This window comes from Ananas comosus, unplaced genomic scaffold, assembly GCF_001540865.1.
Source record: "Ananas comosus cultivar F153 unplaced genomic scaffold, ASM154086v1, whole genome shotgun sequence".
Taxonomy (NCBI): domain Eukaryota; kingdom Viridiplantae; phylum Streptophyta; class Magnoliopsida; order Poales; family Bromeliaceae; genus Ananas; species Ananas comosus.
This window is the reverse complement of record NW_017890589.1, coordinates 11,264-31,105: the sequence shown is the minus strand read 5'-3', so window position 1 is coordinate 31,105 and position 19,842 is coordinate 11,264. Positions and strand designations below refer to the sequence as shown.

General features: G+C 47.5%; 1 long non-coding RNA gene across 1 annotated transcript; it reads left to right on the top strand.

Moving 5' to 3' along the window:
• The first annotated feature begins 18,929 nt into the window (after window positions 1-18,929).
• Window positions 18,930-19,540, top strand: LOC109703925. Its single transcript, XR_002214056.1, has 3 exons — window positions 18,930-19,047; window positions 19,308-19,374; window positions 19,471-19,540. It is a non-coding gene; the product is annotated as an uncharacterized LOC109703925 (long non-coding RNA).
• The last annotated feature ends 302 nt before the right edge of the window (window positions 19,541-19,842 follow it).

The following is a 19,842-nucleotide window of genomic DNA, read 5'->3' as shown; positions in this document are numbered from 1 at the left end:
AAACTCCCCTATATCTCTCTTCAGGCCCGGCCACCAATAATGCAATTTCAAGTCTTGATACATTTTGGTGCCGCCCGGGTGGATGCTATAGGGAGATTGATGCGCTTCTAGCATAATCGCCCTCCGAAGGTCGTCGTCCTTGGGCACGCACCAACGACCCCGATATCGTAGTGCGCCGTCGGTTCCAATGCCATAATCATCGGCACTACCGCTTTCAACTTTGCCCCGCACCTTTTGGAGAAACTCATCCGACGCTTGTAATTCTTTAATTTTCTCCAACAAGGTTGGTTGCACAACTAAGGTGGCAAGTGTTGCCGGCACTCCCGGCGCCACGATTTCTAGTCCCAACCGTTGCATCTCCTTCTGCAACGCCGGTTGAGGCGTAATCTCCGCCGCCAAATTTTCCGCCGACTTTCTACTTAGAGCATCGGCCACGACGTTCGCTCTCCCGGGGTGGTAGAGAATCGTGACGTCATAATCTTTAAGCAACTCTAACCACCGCCGCTGTCGCAAGTTCAGCTCCTTCTGGGTGAACAAATATTTGAGACTCTTATGATCGGTGTAGATCTCACAATGTTCCCCATACAGGTAATGCCTCCACAGTTTTAGCGCGAAAACAACCGCCGCTAGCTCAAGATCGTGAGTCGGGTAGTTCTTTTCATAACTCTTCAATTGGCGCGAAGCATAAGCTATGACTCGGCCGTTTTGCATTAAGACACACCCGAGACCGATGTATGAGGCATCACTGTATACGACATAGTTTTCTCCCGGCGTCGGCAAAGCAAGCACCGGAGTAGACGTCAGTCTAGTCTTTAGCTCCTCAAAGCTCCGCTCACACTCGGGGCTCCACACAAACTTCACCCTTTTGTGCGTAAGGCGCGTTAGTGGAGTTGTTATCTTAGCAAACCCTTCCACGAACCGCCGGTAATAGCCCGCAAGTCCAAGGAAGCTACGAATTTTCGCTACACTCGTCGGGCCAGGCCAATCTTTAATCGCCTCAACTTTCTTTGGGTCCACCGAGATGCCATCTCCGGATACAACGTGGCCCAAAAAGGTGACCTCCGAAAGCCAAAACTCGCATTTCTTTAGTTTTGCGTAAAGCTTTTCCTTCCGGAGTATCTCCAACACGAGTCTTAGATGCTCCTCATGTTCTTCCTCGGTTCGAGAATATACCAATACGTCGTCAATGAAAACCACGACGCACCGGTCCAATAGCGGATGGAAGATCCGATTCATTAAGTCCATAAATGCCGCCGGTGCGTTAGTGAGCCCGAATGGCATGACTGTAAACTCATAGTGGCCATACCGCGTATGGTACGCCGTCTTGTGCACATCTTTGGGTCGTATCTTCAGTTGATGATACCCCGACTGCAGATCGATCTTAGAGTATACCCTTGATCCTTGCAATTGGTCGAACAGGTCATCAATTCTTGGGAACGGGTATTTGTTCTTGATCGTCACTCTATTCAGCTCGCGGTAATCAATGCAGAACCGGAGTGTTCCGTCATTCTTCTTTACAAATAGCACGGGAGCTCCCCACGGGGACACGCTCGGCCGCACGAAGCCCTTATCGAGCAAATCTTGTAACTGAGCTTTCAACTCTTTTAGCTCCACCGGTGCCATTCTGTACGGAGCCTTCGAAATTGGCGCCGCCCCGGGAATCAAGTCAATAACAAACTCGACTTCCCGATCCGGGGGTAGTCCCGGTAACTCCACTGGGAATACATCCGGATACTCCCGCACGACTCGAATACTCTCCAGTTCTGGGTATTTCTTTCGAGGGTCAACGATGGTCGCCAAATAAGCCTTGCAACCACCTTTAATCATCCTTTTTGCCCTCACCGTCGATATAGTTGCTGCGAAGCGTTTGGCCTTGCACGCCCGATAGACAAACTCCTCTTGGTTGGGTTCACAAAACGTGATCACCCTTCTCTCGCAATCTATAACCGCGTAGTACTTGGAGAGCCAGTTGATTTCCAAGATTACTTCGAATCCCCACATTTCTTTCAACACTAGGAGGTCGATCGGCATAACCCAATCACCTATTTGCACTGGGCAGTCCAGGCACTCATCATAGACATCAATCGAGTGCTCGGGAGTGTTCACCGACCAGTACTCCTCATTATGAGTGATCTCTATACTATGAGCTTGTGCAAATGATGCTAATATAAATGAATGAGATGCACCCGTATCAAATATAGCTCTAGCTCTAGTGCCTCTGATCAGAATAATACCTGCCACCACGTCGTCGGGAACGATGATGGGTGGCTCCTCCACCTGAGTGGCAAAAACCCGCCCATTAGTTGCTCGAGAAGCCTCCGGCTGACGTGACGCCGATGATCGTCCAGCAGATGTTGCGGGTGGCAGTCCCGCCAGCTGTCGCTGTGTGTACTGTACTGAAGCTAATGACGGGGTTGGAAACACGCCGCCCGGGCACTCTCGGCCAAGGTGGCCCACCTGGCCACACCGGTAGCATCGCCCCTCTCGCTGCGGGCAAGATGTAACCCGGTGGTCTTCACCGCAGATCACACATGGGTAGGCGACACAGCTTTGGGTCTGACTCCTACCTCTCCGCCAATGTGATCGTGGAGGTCGCGGGGGTCGCTTAGAACTCGATTGCCACGCAGATCCACCAGCCGGCCGTTTCTTTGTCTTATCTCTTTCCCTTTCTCTTTCAAAATTCTCGCGCTCATCACGCGCGATGGCATTCCCGCGCTCCACCCAAAGCGCGCGATCAAGCACTTCCTCATAGGTCTTCAAGCGAAATGCATGAATAACCTTGAAAATCTCGGGTCGCAACCCGCGCTCAAATACCTCCGCTCGGTCCCTATCACCGTGAACCAAGTCCGGCACGCAGTTAACCATGTGCGTGAACTCCCTCTCGTACTCCCGCACCGATCGGCCTCCTTGCCTCAGCTTCTGAAAATCCTCCTTGATTTTCCTTTTGTCCCTTTCGGGGAAATACTCCATCAGCAGCATCTCCCGGAACGCTTCCCAAGTAAGGAAAGGGTGCCCTAGTGAGCGATTTTTCCTTGCTTGGTTCCACCACAACCGGGCCGACCCATCGAAGCAATGAGCCGCCAAGTGAACTTTATCCTTCTCGAGGGTATAGATATCCTCGAATAAGGCCTCCATCGCAGCTAACCAGTTCTCCGTTGTCCACGGATCCTTCACGTCACTGCTAAAGGTCGGAGGGTTGAACCGCTTAAATGCCGTCAGCGCCGCCAACGTGCGCTCCTGCTCGGCCTCAAGTACATCGAAAATGGGAGCCGATGAACCCGATGCCGTCGAAGGAATAGCCGTCACTGGCGCTGCCGCCACCGCAGGAGGTGGTGCTACAGGAGCAGCTGGTGCGGGTGGATCCCTTGGCACCGATGCTGCTGCCGCTTGTTGCGCCATCATCTCGTGGAGCAGCCCTATCTGCTCCCCTTGAAGCCGCATATAGCCCCGGCCAAAGCCGCTACTTGGGCTCGCAACTCGCGCACGTCATCCGACCCCGACTGCCCGGGCTCCTCCCGAGGCTCCGCCGGTGTGGACCTCGTAACTCTCCTTGGTGGTGCCATCGCGTCCTGCAACGCAATGCACACACATTAGCAGTCGAAGCACGTGACTTCTACACATTCCAGACAACTACCCAATTAAGCGAAAGCACAAGCCTAATTATTTCCACTCTCGGTGTTATGTGGTCGGCCGCCCCATAAGGTCCCTTAAGTAGACAACAATTATGCCTTCTAGTCCATCTCTATTTTCCTCTAGAGAAGTATTACCACTGACCCAATCCTTCGCTTTCGCACAAACCGAGTCCACGTTAAACGTTTCCTAAGTTCCTAAGGTCTCCAAGCCTATGTTTCTTAGGTCATTCCTAGACTTTTGCTTTCAACTTCGCTCTGATACCATTATATCTGTCACGCCCCAATCCCCGCCAATTTGGTCGGGTTCGGGTCGCGTCAACAGACGCCGAACGGACAAAGCCTCCCCTGTCCGCCCAAGGCTCTAACAACAAGTATAAATAGGCAATCAACAAGCGAATTGCATATGTAATACAAGGCTTGCACGAGGGCAAGCAACAACGGAAGCGAAAGCTCTAAGCTAAATATAGATTACACATGATATTTGATTTCATTTAAACCAAATTCAAGTAAACAAAGCTAATGTAAAACTATTACATTCCATTCAACCATCATATCTTTTTACATTTAGTCATCCACCAAATACATGATTGTTTACACTTTTCATTCCTAAATCAACAAAATAAAGTTGATACATGTATAACAAAAGGGAATGACTACAAAATGTATAAAGTCCCGGTGGCCGCTATCTACGGCGCTATACCCTTGCCTCGGTCCTCCGCCGCCCCGCTCGTGCTAGGACCTGTAGGGTTAGTGGTGTGAGAACTACAACAAAGTTCCCAGTGGGCTCGGCATCCGACCTCGCCGACTTACCCACTAGGTCTATCCAGGCATAAGTATTTCAAGGAAAGGAAAGTAGCCAGTACTAATGCATCTAATACTATGCCTGCAGAAGAATGTCAGTGGATACAAATACTCAATGCGATAAGGAAATGTGCATGCATGCTCAAATTGTAAATAAGCTTTGGCTCTTACCCAATCTTACCGGTTAACCTTGTTAACCCCAAAAACTCATAACCCAAAATCCCTTTCTTTACCGGGGAGGCTCCAAGCACTACCGACCCGAGGGACCGTCTTCAGGGACCTCGCTCCCTGTGGTGTCGATTTCCGGAAACACACCGCTTGAGGAGGAGCGACCTTCCTCAAGCCAAGACTTTTTATGAGTATCGATCAAATCCCCGCGTTGAGGATATTAAGCCACTTGTCACGATGCCACTCTTGTGATAGGTTTTCTACCTATGTTCTCAAGTCACTTTCTAGTCAGTCTCGTCACAATGCCACTATAGTTAAGTCTATGTTTAGCATCCGTTTACTCAAGCCAATCTATCTCTCTATGTCATTGTCACCATTTTGTTTACTTGTGTTAAGTCCAAGTCTCACTATCATGCAATTCCTAGGGTTCAGTAACACATGTCCATTGTGGTTCTATTTCTCTCTATTTTCAAATACACTTGGAATAAACATAATGAAAACGACCAAAGTTCACATGTGAATTAACCCTAATGTGCATGAAAGAATAAACAACCATATTCTCAAGAATATAGAGAAATAGACATAGAAGGGAATCCAACGATTCCGGCGTGCACCCCCCACCTCTAATATTCGTGTGGGTGTAGAATATGAAGGCTCTCGCACTTTACGAAAGCCGATTCCGCGCCCTACAATCAAAACGGTGCCTTATTAGGCCTTTTTGTACATGAACTATACCTTAACATTTTCGCGACGTTAAACGAAGTTGTCCAGCGTGTTTAGAGCACCCCTAATTAGCTTTCTATGAGGTCAATTTGCCCCCGAAAAACATAGGGCAAAAGCCCCAATTTCCAAGCCCTAACAATGCCATTTAGGATTTCCCTATGAATCGATCCCAACCTTAAGCAAACAATAGCTTAGAATTATCTAAGAAGCACACTAGTAAGGTTTCTAAACCCTTGGAACCATCCCTAGGGCATCTACCATGAGCCCTAGTGATCCACCATGAGAGCTCCTCAAGTAAACCATGGATTTCATGGTTTCAAGGTCATTAGAGGGTTTCCAAGGTTAAAAACAACCCAAAACTCCAAATCTTAGGGATTAAAACCAAGCCCTAGACTCATTTATACCAAAAACTCACCTTAGCCCAAGCTCCTCCAAGTCCTTCTTGTAGGAGAGCTTGTAGAACCCACCAAAGCCTCCAAATCCACCTTCCCTTGCTTCTTCTTCTTCTTCCCCAAGACCTAGAGCAAGAGTTCTAGAGAGAGAAAGAGAGGAAATGGGAGAGAATGGTGAAAATGGCTGTGGGAGAGAGGGGATGAGTCATATATAGTGTTGTAACAATTGCACTTAAGCCCCTCCACTTGTTTCCTCTTGAACTGCCCAGACTGGGCATTTTTCGCCTTCGGGGACCGGTCTCCCAGACCAGGGACCGGTTCCCGAACGTGGGTGTTCCAGGACTTAGCCAAATTTTCGAGTTTTTCAGCTGTTGCGCAACGAGGGACCGATCTGCCCGTCAGGGACCGATCTCCCGAGGACCGGTCTCACCACCAGGGACCGGTTGCCTCAGGACTTCCTGGCAGGCTGCGCGTACGGGGACCGGTCTCTCCTTCAGGGACCGGTCCCCGAGAGCACAAAATTTGGGACTTAGCCAGATTTCCATATTACTCTCTCTCGGGTCCCTTTTAGCCTCACTTATGGACTCTAATGTGCTTAGGGTCCACTCAAACTCATTCATCTCCGCGTTCCGCTCGTTTCGACGAAACTCAACACGATTTACGAGGGATGTGGTTTGTTACAGTTAAGCATGGATCGGGCGAAGCGGGGCTCGGATCGGGGCGGAAATGGCGAACCCAAGACCTGCTAGGTTGCGGGTAGTGCGGAGAAGGACGGACCCGAGTACGAATAACCGACAAGCAGCAGAGAAGCTCAGGAAGCCCAGGAAGAGGGCCCAGCTACCACCGAATTGGCGGCCCAACCAGCCCACTTCTTATTTTTGTCACTATTGCTGTTTAGTCCTCAGAGATTAAATAATTCTCTTTTCTGTATGGATACTAACTAGTATAAGTATCAAGATGTCATGTGAGCTAGGGATTATGAATGGAAATGAATTAGTCTATTTTCTCCCCCAAAAGTTCTTCTCCAAACCCTTCTTCTTCTCCACTACTTCTCTTCCCCATTCTCCTCTATTTCCAATTCTCTACTCTCTACTCAACTCTCTCTCTCTCAGTCTACCTCTACTTCTATCTCTCTTTCTCTTACCTTTCTTAGCATCAAACTACATCGGATTCGCGACCGGAAGCTCCCATCATCCTCTCCGCNACTGTCCAGGGTCCAACCCCTCTGGCCAGGGAGGCGCGCTTTCGACGGGTCACACCCGTCACGGTGTCCTAACTTTCAACTCCCCGAAAATACGTTTTACCGGAAATAAACTCACCCGACTCGGGAGAGAGAGGGAGTGTGAGAGAGTAAGGTGAGAGATAGTGAGAGAAAGAGAGAAAGAGAGAGAGAGAGATCTCTTTTGTTTCTTCCTCTTCTTCTTTCTCTTCTTCTTCTTCCTCCTCTTCTTCTTCTTCTTCCTCCTCTTCTTCTTCCTTCGATCCTCGTAGAAGGAGAGGGAGAGGAGAAGGGAAACCACATCGAGTTCTCCATTCGATGTTTGGGATCGCAACATTTAAATCCCAAAAGCCCAAAAAACGGAACACCTACCCAGTTAAAACGGGATTCGATCGAAGATACACCCTAGATAGGACGAACTCTTAACAAGCGTCCTAAATACACCCACCAAACGATAACCACGTCTTGAATCCAGACGATCTACCACAAAAACATTTGAGTCATACTCAAACTAGAGGAAACGCCGGAACCTTTGGGAAAACTAGCTCCAGGGTTTTGCGCCCCCGCTTCAGCTAAGAGCGTCGCGTACAACCGATAGGCAGCACTTCAACTGAGCCGTTTAACCCGGCCCGATCACAACCTAAGCACGCTCATACCGATCGTGGAAAGGAACTCTAGAGCGAAGAGAACCAAAAGCTTCGAAGACGTAGCCAAAAGCCACAAAAAAAAAAAGGCTTTAAAAACTGGAGGAAATGCGATGACACAAACAAACGTAAAATACAAAACAGAAGTTAATATCGAACGATGTCATTGATGCGGCTCCACGGTTACTACGATTCGACTCCGGGCCACGCTAAGATTAAGTTATCTTAGGCGTGATCAGAAATGATGATGGAGTCATGTTGGAGTCATACAAACGAGACAACGATTAACACGATCAACCTACTACAATGGGCCACGTGCGGTTAACGAACCCCATTAAGGGGTGTCGACGACTCGGAGGTTGCCAGAACGAGGACAACTTAAGGGCGACGGGTGCCGGGACCCTGTCACGGCGAGATTATGGTTAACATTATAGGGGCCTGATAGGCGTTGGCGGATACTACTCTCGAGCGACTCCGGCCATACCGCCTCTCCTACTACCCTCGAACGCCCCAATCCCCGCCAATTTGGTCGGGTTCGGGTCACGTCGACAGACGCCGAACGGACAGAGCCTCCCCTGTCCGCCCAAGGCTCTAACAACATGTATAAATAGGCAATCAACAAGAGAATTGCATATATAATATAAGGCTTGCACGAGGGCAAGCAGCAACGGAAGCGAAAGCTCTAAGCTAAACATACATCACGCATGATATTTGATTTCATTTAAACCAAATTCAAGTAAACAAAGCTATTACATTCCATTCAACCATCATATCTTTTACATTTAGTCATCCACCAAATACATGATTGTTCACAACTTTACATCTCTAAATCAACAAAAGAAAGTTGATACATGTATAACAAAAAGGGAATGACTACAAAAAGTGTAAAGTCCCGGTGGCCGCTACCTATGGCGCCAAACCCTTGCCTCGGTCCTCCGCCGCCCCGCTCGTGCTAGGACCTGTAGGGTTAGTGGTGTGAGAACTACAACGAAGTTCCCAGTGGGCTCGGCATCCGACCTCGCCGACTTACCCACTAGGTCCATCCAGGCATAAGTATTTCAAAGGAAGAAAAGTAACCACTACTAATGCGACTAATACTATGCCTGCAAAAAGAAGTCAGTGGACATATAATTTCAATGCGATATAGAAATGCATGCATGCTCCAATCATAATCAAATTTTGGCTTTTACCCAATCTTACCGGTTAACTCTGTTAACCCCAATAACTCGCAACCCAAATCCCTTAATAACAGGGGACTCGAACCTCCCTAGGGACCGTCAACTGGTGGGACTTTACCACGCCCAGTGGTGACCAACTCCGGAGCGCACCGCTCGAGGGGGAGCGACCTCCCTCAAGCCAAGACGAAGAGTGAGTATCGATCTAATACTCAACTTGAGGACTCATAGCCACTAGTCACAATGCCAATGTCACGATAGGTCTCTACCTATTCATTCTTATCACTCTCAAGGCTTTACCTTTGACGATGTCATAATTGGTTAAACTATATTTAACAGTTCATCTCTCAATGCAAATCTTGTTTCTATGTCAATGTCACCCTTGTTTTCTATTGTCCAAGTCCATTCTCACATTCACACAACTTGAGGGTCCAATCACACATGTCCATGTTGGTTCTATCATCCTCTATGTTCAGTTATGTTAGAAGCATATAAATGTAGTCAAACCAAGTTCCACATATAACTACCCTACTATACATGAATGGGTGTATATATATATAACACATATGCTCAAGAATAGAGAAAACAGACATAGAAGGGAATCCAACGATTCCGGCGTGCACCCCCCACCTCTATCGGTTGTGTGGGTGAAGATTACGAAGGCTCCGGCACTTTACGAAAGCCGATTCCGCGCCCTATGATCAAAATAGTGCCATATTAGGCCTTTTTGTATATGAACTATGTTCTAACATTTTCGTAATGTTAAACGGAGTTATCCAATGTGTTTAGGACACCCCCAATTAGGTTTCTACGGGGTCAATTTGTCCCCGAAAAATCCTAGGGCAAAAACCCCAAATCCAAGCCCTAATATTGTCATTTAGGGTTTTCCCATGAATCGATCCCAACCCTAAGCAAAGAATAGCTTAGGATCATCTAAGAAGCATCCTAGCAAGGTTTCTAAACCTTTGGTACCAACCCTAGGGCTCCAAACATCACTTCCAAGGATTTACCATGAGAGCACCTTGAGCTCTCATGGGTTCCATGGTATTCATGGCTCAAAAGAGCCCCTAAAGCCTCTAAGGAGCACAAAGCTCCAAATCCCTAAGCCAAAATTCAAACCTTAGAGGAAAAACTTACAAAACTTACATCTAGTCCAAGCTCCACCAAGAATCTTCTTGTTGGAGAGCTCCTAGAACCTCCAAGGCCTCCAAATCCTCCTCCTCTTCACTTCTTCTTCTTCTTCTCCAAGCCCTAGAGCATGAGTTCTAGAGAGAGAAAGAGAGGAAATGGGTGAGAATGATGCAAATGGCTGTGGGAGAGAGGGGATGAGTCATATATAGTGTTATAACAATTGCACTTAAGCCCCTCCACTTGTTTCCTCTTGAACTGCCCAAACTGGGCATTTTTCGCCTTCGGGGACCGGTCTCCCAGACCAGGGACCGGTTCTCGAACGAGGGTTTTCCAGGACTTAGCCAAATTTTCGAGTTTTTGGCTGTTGCGCAGCGAGGGACCGGTCTGCCCGTCAGGGACCGGTCTCCCGAGAACCGGTCTCACCACCAGGGACCGGATGCCTCAGGATTTCCTGGCAGGCTACGCGCACGGGGACCGGTCTCTCATTCAGGGACCGGTCCCCGAGAGCTAAAAATCTGGGACTTAGCCAGATTTCCAATTTGCTCTCCGGGTCCCTTTTTGCTTCGTTTACGAGCTCCAATGCACTTTGGGTCCGCTTTAACCCATTCAATTTCGCGTTCCGCTCGTATTGACGGAACTCGACGCGATTTACGAGGGATGTGGTATGTTACAGCCAGACACACGCCAAGTGCTCTTACTAAATTGAAACTCAATACCATACATTTGTGCAAATGGCCTACTTATGAATGAATGCGTGGCACCTGTATCAAACATAGCTCGGGAGCGAACTCCGTTAATTAAAACCATACCTGCCACTACGTGGCGCTCCTCAGGCTCGGCAGGTTCCTCCACTTGAGCTTGAGCGGCGAACACCCGCCCGTTCGGTGCCGATCGCGTCACCTCTGGTTTATGCGGCGCCATCGCGCGTCCCGCCGATGCAGCCGTCGGTGGAGCTCCTCCATAGTGAGCAGGAATCACCGGCGCCGATGCAATGGACGAGGCAGGCAAGGCTCCACCTCCCGGGCAATCACGTATGAAGTGCCCCAGTTGCCCGCACTTGAAGCACTTGCCTTGGCGCTGATCACAACGCGACAGTTGGTGGTCTTCGCAGCAAATGACACACCGCTGCGCTCAACGGCCCTTGTACTGAGTCCGCGGATACTTCGGGGGCTTCTTGGAACTCGTTTGTCCCCCCGAACCGCCACATTGACGCTTCTTGTCTTTATCCTTAGACTCGGCCAAAAGCTCACGCTCCTCGCATACATGGACATCTCCGTGCTCTGCCCATAGCGCCCGATCGAATACTTCCGCAAAGGTCGTGAGCGTGAATATCTGTACGGCCTTGTAGATTTCCGGCCAAAGTCCCCTCAAGAACCAGTCGACTCTGTCCTTATCGTCTTTCACTACATCCGGGACACATTCAATGATGTGGGAAAACTTTTGCTCATAGTCTGCCACAGTGCGGTCCCCCTGTCTTAACTTGCGAAACTTCTCTTGCAGCTTCCGCTTCTAAGTATCGGGGAAGTAGTAGGCGAACATCGCCCTCTTGAACTCTTCCCACAGCATCGGTGGAAGGTCCGAAGGCCTATCTCGCTTCACTCTTTTCCACCACACCTTTGCCGTCTTCTCCAAACAGTGTGTGGCGAGGTACACTTTGTCCCTCTCCGAGGTAGACAGGTGCTCGAAGAGCATCTCCATCGAGTCGACCCACGACTCAACCGTCGCCGGCTCTACCTTATCCCTCTCGAAGATGGGCGGATGAAACTTGTTAAACTTGATTAGAGCCACCAATGCATGCTCTTTCTCCGCTTCCTCGGCCACCGCATCGGGTGTTGCCGAACACGAAGTCGTCGGAGGAACACTTGCCGGTGGGGGACGCGCCGCCACCGGAACCGCCGCTATGCCTTCACCCTCAGCTGCTTCAGGTGCGCGAGCCGAGGGTGCGTGCGGACCACTGCCGTCGGTCGCCGTCGCGGCCGCCGCCGCAACCTGCCGCTCCATAAGCTCTTGGAGCCGCTCAAACCGACTCTCTTGACGTTACACCACACCGGCTAATGCGGTCACTTGCACCCGCAACTGATCCACCTCGCTAGACCCAGCCTGCTCGGGCACCACAAGAGGCGGTGCAGGAGCGGATCTACGCGCATAGTGTCTCTTCGGTGCCATCAGCTCCTGAAACGCAAATACATGGTTAATTATCTTAACCCATTAACCTCTCGCCATTACAAGACAACGCCACTCAACACAAAAGCGGGCGGAAGCACAGAAGAGTGCTCATTCTAGACTCTCGGTGTTGTGTTGTCGGCTGCCAACACAACCACTTCGAACCAAGAACTAGTACCACTTGAATCCATCTCTAGCCACTACTAGAGACTTAACATCAACTTTGACCCAATTGATCAACTTCCACGTGGCACTCACGCACCTATATCCTTAGGGTTTACCTTCCTAAGGTCTCCTAGGTCAATCCTAGACTCTCTCTTTACTTGCTCTTAGCTTGCTCTGATACCATCCTATCTGTCACGCCCCGAGACCGCTACTAATTTGGTCGGGCTCGGGCGCGTCGAACAGACGCCGGACGGACGGCACCTTCCCCGTCCGCCCAAGGCTAAACGACATGATCGAGTACAAGAATTTGCCTAGGAAAAGAAATTCAATACATACACAATCAACAAGAAGTTCCACAAGTGCCAACAACAAAGAGCAAGAATCCACTAGCATACACAAGTGAAATAAAGAGAGATATAACTAGCTATTACATCTATTCATTCACAATTTAAGGCCCTCTTGTATTTACATCACATTGCCTTTTTACATTTTTCCCAAAATGAATACATAATCATTTTCCAAATACATAGGTGGCTCTCCCAAATATAAAGCATCTAGATACATAAGGGTACTCTAATGCAAAAGGGAAGCTACTATACTACTACTGTTCGGGCGCGATGCCCTTGCTGCGATCCTCGCCCGGCGTGCTCGAACTAGGCCCTGCAACAAAGTGGGGTGAGAACTATTGTCCATAGTTCCCAGTGAGTTTGGCCGCCAACTCCGCCGATCTCCCCACTAGGTCTGAGTGGGCATAAGCAGATAGATAGACAGACAAATATCGAAGCTGTAAATAACATAATAGGAAAGCTATGCTACTATGCCCAATCATATGTCATATATGCATGCATCATATAGTAAACGATTTACTAACATGCCACTATGTCCACTATCCATGTCCAACAAGCAAATGTTCAAATAACAATGCCATTCTTATGTTCAATCAATCCTTGGCGATCCACTTGGGTTCGCCCACTACTCACCTCAAACCTCGTATGGTAAGGAGATGCACCTCGCTCTCAAACCCGAGGCCGCCTGCAGGGCATCAACTCTGCCCCTCTCGCACCAAACTCCAGAGTACACAAAGACCTCGGTGGTGCGACCACCACAAGTATGAACAGACTGTGAGTATGATCAATCCTCTCAACTCAAGGATACCCTACTGGCTAGGGCTACAAGTCACTCGGGAATCCACCTATCCCAAAGTCCAAATACGAATGTTTGGCTATATTATGTTCTTGTCCAATGAGTCATTTACTAGGGAATCCATCTATCCCTAAGTTCACATGCCACTAGTGTCCTTTACACTAAGTTATATGCCACTCATTACGTCTTTAACAATCACCGAGTTCATCTCTTTTCTCGGCGCCATAGAATTCAATCTCAATCAAGACCCAATCCTCATCTAACCATCATCATGCATTCAACTCATACATTGATATCATTAGCAAGCATAAGGAATGGAATAACATGCAATCCTACAATGCAACATGCAAGAGATGTAAATTATGAAGTACTAAGACATAGAGAGGAACCCGGTTGCTTCGGGATGACACCACCCACCTTTTTGGTAATGTCGGACTCTAGGAATGCAACTCGGCAACCTTACGACGTCGTCTCAGCCTTCTAGGTGAAAGCGAAGCTAGGAAGGTCCCTTTTTGCCGATAACTTCGCACCAACTCGACGAATCGTCGAACCGTCTTCGCCGACGCGTTTAGACACCTAGCAATTGGGTTTATACACAATCAATTTAGATCAAAACCCATGTTTTCCCGAAAACCCCATCGGAGCCCTAGGTTGCAACTATTGCAATAAAACCTCAACAAAGCTCTCAACTTATGCAAGAACCATCCTACTAGTCTCCTATGGTTCATCCAAAACCATTTCTAGAGCATTTAAACCCTACCCTAGAAATCCACCATTATAGGGTTTAGAGCTTACCCCCAAAAGCTTCTCCAAACTAGACGAAGAAGATGGAGAAGATAATGCTTTCCTCCTTTTTCTTCTTCTCCTTCTATACCTTCTCCTCCTTTCACCTTCAAGAGAGAGAGAGCAAAGAGCTCTAGAGAGAGAGAGAGGAGTGTTTAGGTTAGGTTTTGGGGAAGAAATGAGAAGAGGGAGAGAGCAAGAGCTCTCATATAACCCCCACTCATGTAACATTGCATTTTAACCCCTCAACTTCACCAACATCACCCAGCCCATTTTGGGCATTCTCGTGGTACGGGGTCCGGAACCTAAAGCTTGGGTTCGGACCCCGAGAGTTGCAAAAGTGTGCAATTTGCACACTTGAAGCTCTCAAGCCCAAGAGGGCTTTTTCGCAGCTACGGGGTCCGAACCCTGCAGCTAGGGTTCGAACCCCGAGAGTGGTAAAACATGCAAATTGCATATTTTGCAAACTCCAACTCTCCAAGGTCCTCCCTCAATGCACTTTTCTCATTTTCGCCGCATTCGGACCTTCCGAAGCATGGCCAATCGACAATAAGTCGATTCCAAATGAAGTTCAACTCTCGAATTTCGAGAATTCACTTCCTTACACTTAGAATATATAAGGCCTACACGCTAGTAATAATAGCTGAGCTTAAACATTTTGGGTAAGTGGTATGGGCCCAATAAGTTATTGTTGCTAGCGGGTCGGGTTGTTACATTGTAACATACCGAACTTCTATAATTATGAAGTTATGGTGTATGTTAGTTTGGAAAGCCTTTTGAATGGTTCCGGTGAAGTTCGGGAGCGTTCGGGTGTTTTCGATACGCATCGGGCGCGAAAACGAAACCCGAAAAGCTATGATTGGACATTGGCTGAAATTCGGCAAGGCGTGGAAGAAAAGATGGTTTACACGCGCTCGAAAACATGTATTGGGGGTCTCGGTACGATTAGAGATGAATCGGAGGCCCTACGAGCAAAAACAAGCGAAAACGAACCAAAAGCTGAAAAAGGCTGAAAATTTGGCCAAGTCCTAAAAATGCTGATTTTCTGGACCTACGGGGTCCGGTCCCTCTAGCAAAGGACCGGTCCCCGAGCCCGAAAAATGCACAGTTTGAGTGGCAAACTTGTAATATGTTGGTGGGGGTTGCTTTTATAAAGGGGTTTTGACCCCTTCTTCTTCCTCTCACAGCCCCCACACACGCACACCATTGGAGAGGTAGAGAGAGAAGCTCTCTCCTCTCTCTAGAATACTCTCTCCTCTCTCTAGATCCATCTCCCAAATTCGGAGGCTTGGAGGAGAAGGACCTTGTGAACGCGTGGGAGGCGACGGTTCGGGCCCTCGTGCGCCCGTTTGAGCGAGGTGCTTCCGTCTCGGCATTCAGATTTTGGTAAGCTTTTGGGATTTGATTTAATCCTTAATGCTTAATGTTCTATTAGCCTCTAAAGCATTTTTAGCATATTTTCCCCATGAGATTTTGGTTATTTGGGGATGATGCTAAGGCTAGGGCTTGGAATGGGTTCTTGGGCAAATGGTGGGTTTTGATCTATTTTAACCCCTTATTTCTCTAATTGGAGGTTAGAGAGGGACCCATGGTGACTCTAAGTTGAAGATCGACGGGAGTTCGGTGATCGTTTGTGCGTACGAACCGAACCGGATTACGTGTGCCGCGGGAGGCCGATTGCAAGTGACTACAAGCAATCGGAAAGCGATTTGAGGTGGGTTGTGCTCACCGAAGTTATTAGCTCGCTTCCATGTCGAAGCGAAGTGGTATTTATTGTTGATGCATATAATGGTAACTAGTTGTACAACATATGAATGCATGAGGTGAATGCTATGTTAACTATCATTGGATGCATGATGACATATTGTAGAAATGCTAGATAAATGCATGTGATTGATGCTAGTTGAATGCATGAGATAAAGGGCATATGAATGTTAACATTATAAGAATATGCTAGATGGAATGCATAATGACATGTTGTAGAGAATGCTAAATGAATGCATGTTTGCATTGAGAGAATATGCTTGATTCATATGAGTTGAACATAGGTCGATAACTCTAGGGTGATTAAAGAACTCGACATTGGAAAGCCGAAACATGAGATCCTTGAATACTCGATGTGGACAACTAGGATGTCAAGTAGATCGAGTGGCATTAAACCTAGTGTTATTAAACATAGGTTGGACAGAAACCTAGTGTCATGAACATAGGTTGAACAAGTGAACCTAGGGTCGAGATCTAGGTGGAAATGACATAGAACCTAGAGGGGCATTGAACCTAGGTTGTGGATTATAATAGTACTAGCCACTAGGATGTGCTTGGGTCGAACCTAGATAGGTCGACATTATTGGGTTGCAGATGACCCGTGAGATGTGGAAAGTGGATTCTGGAATCCCAGGACTTGTGGTGACTTTGGTATCAAGGCTAGGGCGTGTGCGACGATTTCGCCGCCAAGATTGATACCAAGGGGAATGGGTGAGTGCGCAGAGTTCACCACCCGGGGCTTGAACCATTGTTGGGCGTGTGCGAAGATTTCGCCGCCAGATGGTTAAGCCGGTTAGTGGATTATGCCGCCAGGTGACTTGAGCCAGTGTTGGGCATGTGCGACGATTTCGCTGCCAGGTGGCTAAGTCAAGGAGTGCGGTGGGCTGTTGTAGCAGCCAGTGCGCGGTAGTCCGCAAATGATTGACTCGAGGCCGAGTCGTGTGGATAGCTTAGTTAAGGTGGTAGAAACCTAAAAAGCTAGAGATAAATGACAAGAGCTAAAGTGTCACGCCCCGGGACCCAGCGGAAGCCCGCTCGGCGCGTACCCAGCCCCATCGTATGTCTAAAACATACAAGGCGTCTAAAACAAAACGATAAGTAAGATAATAAAAAGAACATCTAGAAGCATCAGAGCAAGGTATATCTAGAAGCTACAATAAAGGTGAGGAATATAAAAGTAAATCCACTAAGTAAAAACATAAGGTGAATACAATAGGAATCGCAATACAAAAGCTAAACAAGTACATAGGTGGTCTCTCTATACATGGTACTCAAAGCTCTCTCTCTCACAAAAACCAAAAAAAAAATAGTGACCACCTAGGAGCAACAGCAAGCTCTGCTATCTAGCTATGCGACTTCCTTGCCGCGATCCCGTGCCTACGCCGGTGCCGAAGGCTCTGAAATAAAACCATAAAACAGAGGGCGTGAGAACTATTAAATAATAGTTCCTAGTGGGCAATTACTGACTTCAGTGAAATGCGCCACCAGGCCCAAATGCTACAAAAAAGGGTCAGTATATGCATAAACGAAAGCGAGATAAGGAACAAGTATGTAACTATAAGTACTGTTCTACCATGATATCTCTACTTAGTATGAACTGCATAAGTAATAAAGCAACTACAACAAGTATTTACACGAGTGTGACTAATATGTATAAGCATGGGTATGCAACCAACACGATGTCCTTGATGCAAATAGTAAAGATTTCATTATTTACTATTCTAGTCAATGTCCACATGGCATGATTAATGCTCAAAATCAAATCTGAAGATACCCGCCCGAAGGCTGTCTGGCCCTGAGACCCACCCGTAGGCTGTCTGGCCGGTGTCGAGCCTAATGGCCCTGTGGTAGTCAACATCCCCACTCTAGGAATGAGCCTTTCCTACGGCAATCCATTTCGGCGCCCAATTCCGCACGGCGAATATACATCGCAATGGCCATCTCCGGAGTGCCGGCTTGTAGGGAGCGACCCTCACAAGCATGTGCGAATGAGCACAATGGCAAGCATGCGTATAAGTCAGTCTCAAGTCTCAAGTCCTCATGTCCAAAAATATGGAATGTATCGAATGTCACAAAGGCCTATCACTATGTCATCATGTCTCTAACATGGAATATAGTCGAAGTCCAATGGCCTATCACTATGTCTCTATGTTGCATTTTTATAGTTTACTAGTTTCAAGTGCCCTTTATGGCACTTTTGTTCAACGAGTCCAAGCATGATAATTATGTTCATGAATACATAATTCTAATCATTTCTAGCATAAGAAACATGTTCTCAACTTGCAAAGATGCACACCTTTCACATGCATGCAGTCTACACATATAACTCTACCATATAGAGTGATATTTGTCGTACACATAGCACATGCATTTCAAAGGTTCTAAAATTTCCATAAATCCTATCTAGCATGGATTTATATTCAAAAAGACTTTATGACGAGTATGTAATGCATAGGGGCCATTTTGCTCCATTTTTATGAAGTCAAACCCACCGCAATTCTTGTGCTCCTTCGCTTGCTCCAACGAAGGTGTCCACTAGTCTCCTGGCACCCTAAAGATGTAGGAACAAGGATAACACAATCGAAACGAACATCGAAAGCTCAAATTCTAACCAACAAGGTGTAATACACTGAACTTTTGCAAACTGCGGAGTTCGAGTATGTGGAATGGTGTGTGGATCACTCCTACATGTTCTAAAAGGTTAGAACAAGTGTTTGGATAAGTTAGAGGATGATTGGAATGTTAAAAGTGAGAAATTGCATTGATCTGGCGAAAAGCAGCATTTTCTGCTTGCTGTACCGGTACAGCCCTTACCTTGTACCGGTACAAGCTGGCAGATTCGGGGCAGCAAGGTTAGTTTGGTAATTTCACATCTTGTTCTCAGCTATTTGATCCCAGCACGACTCCTGGAGCTTGCTGGAGTGTGCTAGAGCTCAGAAGAGGGTTCTCCACCATTTCTCTCTTTCTCTCTCTAGGGTTTTTCTCTCTCTACATCGAAGTCGCCGATTTCGCTCGTTTTCGTCGTCGCGCGCGTTCTTCGCTGGTTGCGAGCGTCGCAGCGCCTTTGGGGACGTGTGAGAGAGTGTTTTGGAAGACTCTTTGCTGTCCTGAACCAGTAGGGTCACTGGTTGGAGGCTTGGCGAGGTAAGCGGCTCCCGTTTTCCATTTTCGGCAATTTCTTGGACGAATTATGTATAGTTTTGGAGTTGTTGCTTCTAGCTGTTTTAAACTGAGGTTTTAGCATTTAAAGATGAGTTATTTAACTGTGAATTAATCCCAGTAGACCAGGGATAAGCTACTTTGAAGCTTAATTGGAAGAATTAGCCATTTCGGAAGCTATTTCGGACTATACGCGGGTTATTCTATCGAATTGATGCAATTTGGGCATTGTGTCTTCGCAGCAGGTTTTTGAACCACGTGGAGCTTATTTGATGACCTGGGAGGCTGGTTTAGAAGGTGTTCTACCCTAAGGTAAGTAAGAATTTCAGCTAGGAAGCCGAAATTGCAAGATTCCGATCATAATTGCTATTATTGATGAGTTTGATGTCGTTTCGGAATTGTTCGCAGCGAGAGGGTGTTTGACCCTTGGACCGCCTTCGTTTGGCCTTGGAGGACCTTTTGGAAGCTTAACGTGAGGTATTGAACTAAGCCAAAACAGGGATTTAAGCTATTCCAATGTACGAAGTGTAATTGCGCCGAAATTGGCCTTTTCGATCGTAATTTTGATACGATATGTATGCTTCGTGTTCAGCAGGATTGCGACCTAGTGGAGCTGATCCTTGGAACTCCTTGGACTGATTTGGAGCCTAGTACTAGGTGGGTCGGACCTAACCAGAGCAAGTGAAACTCCTCTATGTTCTATATGTATTATAGAAATGGTCTTATTGTGTGCTTATGTGATTGATAAAGGGCTTGACATTCGTCATCATAATGTAGAAC